We start from the raw sequence: 11,804 nt of genomic DNA, 5'->3' as shown, positions 1-11,804 counted from the left end.
AGGATTGTCAGGGGGGAGGCTGGAGCCACTTCCATTCGGACTCTCCTAGGTCACATCCATCAGATTCTCAATTCATCTCTTCCTGGTGCTCATCGGATCCTGTTCTTCCCAACCCCTCCTTGGTTGGAGAGCTCAAATATTCTCTTTTCACTTTATTGAGCATTGCCATGTAATTGGAACGTAGCAAGGCTTTCAAGTAGTTTGGACTGGAGGGAGTTCTAGGTGGCCAATCAAGATAGAGATCAATAATAATAGTTAAAATTACTGCTAGTTTTGCATGCAGAAAAAAATGTGAGAATAATAGCTTGCAATATTTGTTGTACCTTTTGCGATAATGCTTTCCTTCAATAAAGTTTAAAAATGAAGTTGTGGTCTGTGTTCTATTTTGGTTCCTGTGTAATTTTTGTATCTTGATCACACAATAAATCACTGTACCTTATATTTTCTGTTCCTGCCTATTTTAAAAGTATGGGCCATATCCCATGCTTTGCAACAGACTTCTGTGCTCAGCAGCACTTCCTCTCCCTCTCCTGCTTTCCCTCCAGCTTCCGGCAAGCACAGACAAAAATACAACAAAGCAGATCCTCCATTCTGCATAACACTCTTGCATCATATATGGCAGTCTTCAAATAGAATCCCATACACAAATCACACAAGCCCAGTCAGCATCTGGCAACATTAACATGACCATAGCATGTTATTATGTTTCTCCACGTTTTTGCACTCAGATTCCAAAATAAAAGGGCCTCAGTCAACTGACTAACCAGCCAACCTTCCACCTCTCCCCAGTTAAAAGTATCAGCTCCTATTGGATGCTATCTGGCTCCAAGAAATATGGAGGTGGCCAGAAAACCTTTTCATGGGATTTCATGGGATGTCTTGCAAGTGTGCTATCTCTCAGCTGGCTCCCTTTAATACCATTTTCTCAGTACACAAAGGACTTTCAAATAGGGCAAGTCTTCTGTCTGAGTGATTGGGGGCCAGACTTGCTCTGACATGCCGGTTTGCACTCTATGTTTTGCTCTTCCTCATGTCTGGACTATCTCTGCTGCCATGTTGGAAAGAATCAGCACATGCCTGGAGGAATACTGGTTATGGGATCACTGGGAACAGCAAAAACTGACTATTGTAGCAGAAGGGGGATTCACATATACCCTTTAGTTCTGGGAAAATATGCCCCTAGGCCCTGATTGGCTGTGGAAAAATCTACTCTGCCATCAGGTGCTCATAGAAGCCTGGGACATTCTGTGTAGCCCATTTTGATTTGTCTGAAAAATCAGTACATTATGCACCTAACATCTTAAGGAACTACTACCCACATCTTTGTTGCTCTTCAGTGCTACCCCAGCATATTCACAGAGGCTTCACGTGGGTGGCACTGTGGTCTAAACCACGAAACCTCTTGGGGATGCTGATCAGAAGGTCGGCGGTTCAAATCCGCATGACGGGGTGAGCTCCCATTGCTCTGTCTCAGCTCCTGCCAACCTAGCAATTTGAAAGCATGGCAGTGCAATATCACTGTATACAAGTTGTACAAGTGACAATAAAGTATTTCAGTTCAGTGCAAGTAGATAAATAGTTACTGATGTAGCAGGCAGGTAAATGGGGTTTCCATGTGCTTTGGTTTCTGTCACAGTGTCCTGTTGCTCCAGAAGCTGTTTAGTAATACAGACCACATGACCCGGAAAACTCTCTGTGGACAAATGCCAGTTCCCTTGCCCTGAAAACAAGATGAGCGCCGCAACCCCAGAGTCGCCTTTGACTGCACTTAACTGTCCAGGGGTCCTTTACCTTTTACCTTTGCACCGTTCAAGCTCACCAACATGAGAGAAGAAACCAAGAAGGTTTCTCTTAGCCTTATATAATAGAGGTCTTGTTAACTGAGAGAAACAGGTGTTCCTTCCATGTTAGATACTATCAGGTGGCCACAGAGGTCTGGGACATTCTGTACAACATTTGGCTATTCCCTCAGTCCATCAGGATTTATCCTAACAATCAGCTCATTTTACCCCCAATACTGAAAGGCAGCCACTCCCCACATCTTTTTGTTCCCAAGAGACACCCCAGCATGTTGCCAGAGGCTTCTTGTACCCACCAACCCCATCAGGATCAGGTGCCCTGAGATGCTAATAAGATTCCTATTGGCTTTATACAATGGCTATGTTGAAGCTGGTTCCTCAAGCCAAGCAACCGTTGTTTTTCAGAAGCTGACCAGTTACTACCAGTTATTACCAGATTTTTCTATCTAGAGCAAGACTGGGTTTTCTAACTAGGGGCAGGTGGGTGGGACATCCTGGGTATAGCGGTCAAAAGTCAGAGAACAGATTTCAGCTTCTGCCCATAGATCTCTCAACTGCAACACCTGACCTACTCCCCTGCAAGTGAAGAGTCGTCATTCATTCCAAACAGAGGAAAGGCAATCAATGCACTTGGGAACAGTGGTAGCAAAACTTGCCCTTCAGCTGATGGTGGTAAATTGATACTTTACCACACAAACCTACTGATAACTTGTTAAACTGGCATCTATAACCAATGCTGTGGAGCCACGAAAATCCATCAGGAGGAAAATGTATGACATGGGCTCACCTGCTTTGATTTCCGGGTCCTATGTCTTTGAACATTGTCTAAGACAGAGCACTCCCGCTGCTTGCGGAGATTTGCCTGCATGCTGAAGCCTGCGCGAGCTGAGCTCAGCACGTCCAGGCTTCGTGGACCTCTCCGAAAGAAGCTGGGCTCCCAGGTCTTGCAGAGAGCTGCCTGTTTGGGGCCTGGAGTCGGGGGAAGCTCGGGCGGGCCTCCCCTGCCCCAGCCCCGCGCCTGGGAAAAAATAATAATTTCCCCCCCTTTATTTCCCTCCCCAAAAAACTAGGTGCGCCTTATGGGACGTTGTGTCCTATAGGGCGAAAAATACGGTACTTGTGCACACCTTTCATACTGCTGTGAGCAGCAACAGAATAAAAAAGTGAGCTCCTTCTAACAGAACTTTTTTAGCAATATGGATGATCAAGCCAGAATGCAGCTATTTGAGAATTGGCTGCTCAGAACGTCTTCGTGTCACAATTGAAACCTAGAGCTGAACAGGGACCCCAATGAAAGGAGCAAGCAATTCTTTCACAAAAGATGAGATCTGGGACGTTCTGTGCAGCATTCAGCTGACCCCTCAGCCCATTTGGATTTGTCCTAACAAATAGCACTTTGTGCCTGAAATGGCCCAAGGCAACCACTGCCTCAATCCTTGCTATTATTCACTGTCAACTCAGGATATTGCCAAAGGCTCCTTGGACCTTTAAAGGCCACCAGGATGAGGCAAGAAGCCAAGAAGGTTCCTTTTGGCCTTATATATTGGATGTCTTGAACTCGGCTCCTCAAACTGCGCAGTGTGTTCCTGCCTGCCCTGGAAACCTGCGTTTTCTCAGCTGCTAGCCTTCCAAAGCTGTCTCTCCATACAAAAGGCATTCCAATGGAGCAGAGCTTGTTCCTTGGTAATCGAAGGCCACGTCTCCTTCAGGTCTGGCTACTCACATTCTGTGTTCTGCTTTGCTTCAGGACTGGAGGTAAGTATGGTCCCCACTTCCTGTCCCTGAACAGGTGAAGCAAGAATAAGCCACTCTTCTACATGGGTTGAATCTATGAGCAATCCGGAGGGGATGTACTTTGGGGCAAGAGTGGAATATATGCCTCTTTCAGTGGGGTTGTGATATTTCAGTGTTAGAGCTCTTGCCTTTCGTTGAAGAAAGCCCCAAGTTAATCCCTTATCTACCATCTCCAGTTGAACATTTCACAGAGAAGATCGTGGCGTATCCTGATAATGCGGCAAAATAGACAAGGCAGTTCACTATGTTTGTAGAAGTGAATCAAATCACCCACCTCTTGTTGCATGTGTATAGTTGGAGAGATTTAGGGCTCATGCACACTGCTGCTCATCCTGTGCTTTTGAGGCAAGGGCCAAGGGGTTTTCCATTTCCCCCCACCACTTTCTTCAGGAAAACTCACTACTTTCGGCTGAATCCAAACAAACGTCAATCCATAGAAAACCCGACTGACGATTGCTTCGATTCTTTTTATTTTAAGAATATTTTTTAATTAACCGACCAATCACATCAAATCAAACCAAATTACATAAATTCCAAATTACACAGCCAAATTTTAAATTTTTGTTGGGTGAACCCATATTTCAAATTCCGAAAGGGATCCAATCAACTTCTTGCTTCTTACTGCTGTTTTAATGTTCACAAATCTAACCTTATGATGTTCACAGTACTATCCAGTCCTTTCTTATTGTTTTTCCACATCTCTTGTTGTTATTTTCATATATTTTTCCTTTCTCTTTGTGACCTCTGATAGACTCCACAAGCTGGTTAAAACAGTTTGTAATCCAGCATGGATATTATTATTATTTTATCCAGTAGCCATATCCAGACGTTTTCCATGTAACATCACTTCCATACATCAAAACAGTCTTAGTGTCATTAATCTTCACCAATCTGCCTCCTTTCTCAAAACCTCTGAGGAGATTCACCAGGAATGCAGTCTGAAAACAAGTCCGTTCTTCCTCCCGGCTATAAATCCTTTGGCAAGATGGCGACTCCGAATTAATTGCTGCGCCATTCCAAAAGCTCTTATTGCTTCTCGATCTCCATAAAGCATACTTTTGGTTAAAGTTTATCTCCACACAGACCTTAATCATCCTGCTTGGGTCAGTTCAACCAACAATTCTAATGAGGAGGGGTTCTTGTAAATCACATAGAAGGAAAGTAAAAAAGGTTCCCCTCCCATTCAGTCCCGTTGTCAGCATACCCAGCCTTTGGTGTATCTTCATCGTAAAATATTCCTGTTTCTCTGACCCGTCGTCTTCTTTTGCAGAGGTCACTTAAATTAGCAGACTTTTTCAATGTGTCCATTTGCTTCTTTTGTAATTAATTATTCCAAATTGCTGCAGCTAGTGCGCGATCAGAGACAGGGTCCAGGAGAGCCGAGGTCCACATGGGGACATTCTGCCTAGGGCCCTCACCCCCTTCTTTCGAATTAGGGGGTGATTTATGGGCACAGCAGGCAAGGGCAGGGTTCCCCATTTCCATGAGGCAACAAGGGAGGCTGCCAAGAAGAAGAAGAAGAAGAAGAAGAAGAAGAAGAAGAAGAAGAAGAAGAAGAAGAGGAGTTTGGATTTGATATCCCGCCTTTCACTCCCCTTCAGGAGTCTCAAAGCGGCTAACATTCTCCTTTCCCTTCCTCCCCCACAACAAACACTCTGTGAGGTGAGTGGGGCTGAGAGACGTCAGAGAAGTGTGACTAGCCCAAGGTCACCCAGGAGCTGCATGTGGAGGAGCGGAGACTCGAACCCGGTTCCCCAGATTACAAGACTACCGCTCTTAACCACTGCACCACACTGCCTACTCCCATAACAGCCTCTTAATTACCCCGTGTGGGTCAGAGAGATGGTATTGTCGGCCATCTTCCAATGTGCCCCTAGTGGCCCCCAGACGATTGCTTCGATTCAGAGTGTGCCATCTTCGAGAAAGAAGGTCCAGCTGTCTAGGCGGAAGGTGTTGCTAGTCTCAGGCCACAGGAGCGTGCTACAAATTTACGTACAATTTCCATCTCTTAATATATACACAGAAATGCAAATTTTGTCCAACTGTCCAAGGGAAAAAAGATTATACTATTTCTGTTCTGGGGTCTCTGCTGACAGCTATGTGGGCTGACAGGATTTTGGTGGGTTAGGGCAATGAATATCAATTGGTCCTTCCACCAATGAAATTCTGTCTCTTACAACAGATGCTGTGAAATGCAGAAGATGCATCATAAAAAGCCCTGGCGAGCCATGCGTACCGAATGATCTGACATGTGAGGCATCATTCTGTATATTTGTAGAAACCTTTTCAGGTAAGGAGACTCTCCTGTCAACGTTCCTCCTTTTTTATGGTGGGCCTCAGTGTAGAAAACAAAGTCCTTGTACCATACTTGTGTCCTTGTGTGAGTGTCTGGAGGCAGTTGGAGGATAGATGGCGGCTAACAGATTGAGGCTGAATCCTGACAAGACAGAAGTACTGTTTTGGAGGGACAGGAGGTGGAAGGGTGTGGAGGACTCCCTGGTCCTGAATGGGGTAAGTGTGCCCCTAAAGGACCAGGTGCGCAGCATGGGAGTCATTTTGGACTCACAGCTGTCCATGGAGGCACAGGTCAATTCTGTGTCTGTCTACCAGCTCCATCTGGTACGCAGGCTGAGACCCTACCTGCCCATGGACTGCCTCGCCAGAGTGGTGCATGCTCTGCTTATCTCCCACTTGGACTAGCAATGCGCTCTATGTGGGGCTACCTTTAAAGGTGACCCGGAAACTACAACCAATCCAGAATGAGGCAGCCAGAATAGTGACTGGGAGTGGCCACTGAAACCGCATAACACTGGTCCTGAAAGACCTACATTGGCTCCCAGTACGTTTCCAAGCACAATTCAAAGTGTTGGTGCTGACCTTTAAAGCCCAAAATGGCCTCTGTCCAGTATACCTGAAGGAGCATCTCCACCCCCATCATTCATGTTGTATTATTGGACTAATTGAATAAAATTATCTTCATTCACTGGATACTTCTCCAAGGTCCAGCTCTGAGGGCCTTCTGGCGGTTTCCTCACTGCAAGAAACGAAGTTACAGGGAACCAGGCAGAGGGCATTCTCGGTAGTAGCGCCCGCCCTGTGGAATGCTCTCCCCTCAGATGTCAAAGAAATAAACAACTATCTGACTTTTAGAAGACATCTGAACTATTTAAAATTTTAAACGATGATGCTGTTAAGGTGCTACACTCAATATGCCAGCAAATTTGGAAAACTCAGCAGTGGCCAGAGGATTGGAGAAGATCATTCTACATCCCAATCCCAAAGAAGGGCAGTGCCAAAGAATGCTCCAACTACCGCACAATTGCACTCATTTCACACGCTAGCAAGGTTATGCTTAAAATTCTACAAGGCAGGCTTAAGCAGTATGTGGACCGAGAACTCCCAGAAGTGCAAGCTGGATTTCGAAGGGGCAGAGGAACCAGAGACCAAATTGCAAACATGTGCTGGATTATGGAGAAAGCTAGAGAGTTCCAGAAAGACATCTACTTCTGCTTCATTGACTATGCAAAAGCCTTTGACTGTGTCGACCACAGCAAACTATGGCAAGTTCTTAAAGAAATGGGAGTGCCTGACCATCTCATCTGTCTCCTGAGAAATCTCTATGTGGGACAAGAGGCTACAGTTAGAACTGGATATGGAACAACTGATTGGTTCAAAATTGGGAAAGGAGTACGGCAAGGCTGTATATTGTCTCCCTGCTTATTTAACTTTTTTGCAGAATTCATCATGCGAAAGGCTGGGCTGGATGAATCCCAAGCCGGAATTAATATCGCCGGAAGAAATATCAACAACCTCAGATATGCAGATGACACAACCTTGATGGCAGAAAGTGAGGAGGAATTAAAGAACCTTTTAATGAGGGTGAAAGAGGAAAGCACAAAATATGGTCTGAAGCTCAACATCAAAAAAACGAAGATCATGGCCACTGGGCCCATCACCTCCTGGCAAATAGAAGGGGAAGAAATGGAGGCAGTGAGAGATTTTACTTTCTTGGGCTCCGTGATCAGTGCAGATGGTGACAGCAGCCACGAAATTAAAAGATGCCTGCTCCTTGGGAGAAAGGCATGGCAAATCTAGACAGCGTCTTAAAAAGCAGAGACATCACCTTGCCAACAAAGGTCCATATAGTTAAAGCCATGGTTTTCCTGGTAGTGATGTATGGAAGTGAGAGCTGGACCATAAAGAAGGCTGATCGCCGAAGAATTGATGCTTTTGAATTATGGTGCTGGAGGAGACTTTTGAGAGTCCCATGCAAGAAGATCAAACCTCTCCATTCTTAAGGAAATCAGACAGGTCATGAAGCTGAGGCTCCAGTATTTGGCCACCTCGTGAGAAGAGAAGACTCCCTGGAAAAGACCCTGATGTTGGGAAAGATGGAGGGGACAAGGAGAAGGGGACGCCTGAGGACGAGATGGTTGGACAGTGTTCTCGAAGCTACAAACATGAGTCTGACCAAACTGCGGAAGACAGGAGTGCCTGGCGTGCTCTGGTCCATGGGGTCACGAAGAGTCTGACGCGACTAAATGACTAAACAACAAACGGGCATATTTCCTAAATAGTAGAGGAATAAACCTCAAGAAAATGGAACAACTTCTATATTGTAATGTCTTGCTGCCCCTTTTATTGGAGATTCATGATGTCATAAAACATACGTGGCCTCCACATTGATCATCTAATATGAGCAAGTCAGGATGAATACTCAATAAATGGAAGAGCCCAAAGTTTCTCTAGGGAGTACCGCATTGGCATGAATATAAGCCGCACCCACAAATAAACCACACTTTTAGAATTGAAGGGGGGGGAGAGAAAAAAGATAATACTCAGGCTGCTTCCTGGGGGGAGCCACACCGCTGTGCTGGCGGCCTTCCACCTTCTTTCTGGTGGCTTGGGGAAGGCTTGGGAGCGGTGGGCGAGCAGTGCGCCATTGCCCCGTGCTTCCGGGCTGCTTCCGGGGGGGGGGGCGGAGCTGCGCCACTTTGCCATTGGTGTAAGGGCACGGATATAAGCCGTACTTGAACTTTTCACTGTTGGAATTTGGGGGGGAAATGAGGCTTATATTCGGGCCAATGCGGTAATAAATTTACTACAACAGTTCAAATTTTCTGGTCAGGCTCCGAATTGACTTGGTAATGTAAGGAGTAACATATTTTATCAAAGCAGTCAATGAGCAATTGACAGAGCTGTCCCTTTCCTCATCAACATGGTGCATGATGCGTAGCGTAATATCACATGGCAGTGCATTGGTTGGCAAGTGCAAAGTCTCAGCAGCAATACGAAAAATACCAAGCATTTCCAATGAAAATGGAGCATTAGAGAGCTTTCCCCCAACTCCATTTTGAACACATGGATTCAGTTGTGAAGCTGGGGAGATTCATGGACATATCACTGCAAGGCAGACTGGGCAACAGTCTTCCAGCAGTAATGGAAGAGTTACCTCATTAAAGTCTTGAATGCCAGCTATATTCTTATATTAAGCCACATTACGTAGAGGGACCTTGCTTAAGAAGATGAAATGTTGGAGAGGTTTCTGCATCAAGGAACTGGCATGTCACTTGGAAAGTGGCCTATTTTTCAGTCTGAAGGGAAAATATTTGGGATTTATCCTTGACAACAAGGGTGGAGATTCTGAGATTTAAGGGTTTGTTTTATTTAGACATATATTTTGCATATGCTTTAACCTACTTTTATTTTAATGTTGACACTTAAGTAGCTTTAGCAAAATAAATTCAAATGTCTGTTTTAAGTATACTTTTCAAGATTGAGTTCAAAATGTAAAGTATAGTTGGAAGAGGAGTAACCTTTGTCCTCTCTTTTGGTATGGATTTTGGACTAATACAATAAAATTATCTTCATTGACTGGTTAATCTCAACAAAGATACTTCTCTCTCTCTCTCTCTCCAGTTGAAACAGGTGAATTGCTGAAAGCCTTCAAAGACTGTGGCCCTGAACATATCAAAAGGGCATGTGGAAGGGAAATATCAGGTGCAACGAAAATGAAAACGTCGTGCTGTGAAACTGACTTATGTTTTGACTGATTTTACTATTCTGTTCCTAAACTGCTCCTCCTCCCTGTTCCAGAGAAGAGGACCACCCATTTGTGTCCACTCATTTATGCATTCCTTCACTGTAACTTCTCTCCGCAAAAGTGTGCAATTGACTTCAGCAAGAGGGTGGGATGGGATGTTCCTTGATGAGTTCATAGACACCTACCAAGCAGTGCTTTACACTGTCTACTCTTACCTTCCCCACACCTGACCTCATATGAAGTCAGGCGTAGGGTGGATGTGGGCTGGGCTGAGGGTCTTCTGAAATAGCCTCTTGTGCCAAATGGGGAAGACCAGAATGCTTCCTTATGCCCAGAGGCCAGAGTTCCCCTCCCTTGCTAGAACTGGGCAAATCACAGAAAATTTTATCCAAAGCATTCGCTTGTGTTACGGATGGTGATGAGATTCATTAAACTAGAGGGCGAACTTGGATGGTCTCTGCATGCTCGTGAGCAAAACCATCTGCCTCAAGTCATAGGACAGTTTTCTATCTTGGTCTGTTCTCTGTCTGAGTCTCATGATTCTCTGCAAACTCTGAATGATCATGAGCCCCATTCCTAGATAGGGATCATACATTTGGCATAACAGGCATCTGCCCTAATTCTGACAGGACCCTGATTATTTATCAGCTCTTAATCACGTTCTTAGAAGATCTCCTTCCACACAGTCAGTCAGGATGGTTGGGGGGAGTCTGGAACCACTTCTATTTGGACTCTCCTGGGTCCTGTCCATCAGATTCTCAATTCATTTCTTCCTGGAGCTCATGGAACCCCTCTGTTCTTCCCAACCCCTCCTTGTTTGGAGCACTCAAATGTTCTCTTTTCTCTTTCCTGATGATTGCAATGTAACTGGAACATAGCAAAGCTTTTAAGTAGTGTGGACTGGTGGGAGTTCTAGGTGGCCAATCATAGAGTTCGATAATAATAGTTAAAACGATTGCTAGATTTGCATGCAGAAATAACGTGAGAGTAATACCTTGTAATATTGTTTTATCAGATGCTTTCAATAAAGTTTGCAAGTGAACTTGTGGTCTATAGTTTGCTTCCAGTCTGTGTTCTGGCTTCAAAATGGTGTCCAAATGTATGCAAACAAAGGCAAAAATCAAGAAGGTTCCTCCCAGCCTCATATAATGTCTTGTGAATTGGAAGGAACAGGCATTCTTTTCACATAAGATAGTACAGTGGTACCTCAGGTTAAGTACGTAATTCATTCCAGAGGTCCGTTACGTAGTGGCAGTCCTTAAGAACATGGTTTGCTGTGGGCGGTCTGCGATGCTCCAGTCTAGGTGCTCCTGTCGCTCCCAACGCCGCCGATCTACAGACCCTGGCGATGTGCCCTGTCTTCCCGCACATCCGGCACATAGCATCCCGGAAACGACAACTCTTCCGCTCATGGTTTCCACCACAACCAGGGCACCTGCCTCGGTGATCTTTGTGCACTGTGCAGGCCTGACGCACTGACTCGACCCCACGGACTGGGCTCTGGCTCGGAGTAGCTCGTCCATGGCATGCGCAACTTCTATATGTGGCTTAGGGGCCCTGCGACTGGCATCAAGCTCCTCTCTTTCATAATTCTCCGTGGCGGTGGCCTCCTTCAAGGCTGAAGCCAGGGTAACCTCTTCTTTAGCCACGATGCATCTTCTGGCTTTCTTGCTGCTCAGACCACCAATAAACCGATCCAGGAGAGTCTCTTCCAGATCTTTGAAGTCGCAGTGCTGAGCGAGCTTCCGCAGTTCAGCTAGAAATGCAGATACAGACTCCCCAGCATGCTGCTGCCTCTTATGAAACTCCATCCGCCGGGCCATCTTGGTCTCAGTAGGCGCCAAATAGCTTGTTAGGCAGGCAAGAATATCTTTGAGAGATGTCTTGTGGAGTTTGGAACAAACAGGGTTAAAACTCCGTGGTGTCCTGTATCTGGGAGGAGCTTGACGCAAAGGAGTGCGTCACAGCCTGTAGGCAGAGTTCATTTCGATTCTGCCTGAGAGACACAGCTCAACGGAGAGGCTGTGAATGTGTGTGCTTTTGGAAGCATGGAGAGATGCCGGAATGGCGGAGGTTTCCGATGGATTTATGGCTTGTAAATAAACACTTCTAGAGATAAGAACCGATCTGTCTTTGGACTTAATTTATCCCTTTCTCACATGGACTCA

General features: G+C 45.5%; 1 long non-coding RNA gene across 1 annotated transcript; it reads left to right on the top strand.

Moving 5' to 3' along the window:
• Positions 1-3,185: 3,185 nt before the first annotated feature.
• Positions 3,186-10,651, top strand: LOC309365347. Its single transcript, XR_014166038.1, has 3 exons — positions 3,186-3,554; positions 5,776-5,883; positions 9,513-10,651. It is a non-coding gene; the product is annotated as an uncharacterized lncRNA (long non-coding RNA).
• The last annotated feature ends 1,153 nt before the right edge of the window (positions 10,652-11,804 follow it).

The sequence above is a fragment of the Podarcis melisellensis genome, assembly GCF_964234715.1.
Source record: "Podarcis melisellensis genome assembly, chromosome: 2".
NCBI lineage: Eukaryota > Metazoa > Chordata > Lepidosauria > Squamata > Lacertidae > Podarcis > Podarcis melisellensis.
Note: the sequence above shows the minus strand (reverse complement) of the source record. Positions and strands in the feature narration are given on the sequence as shown.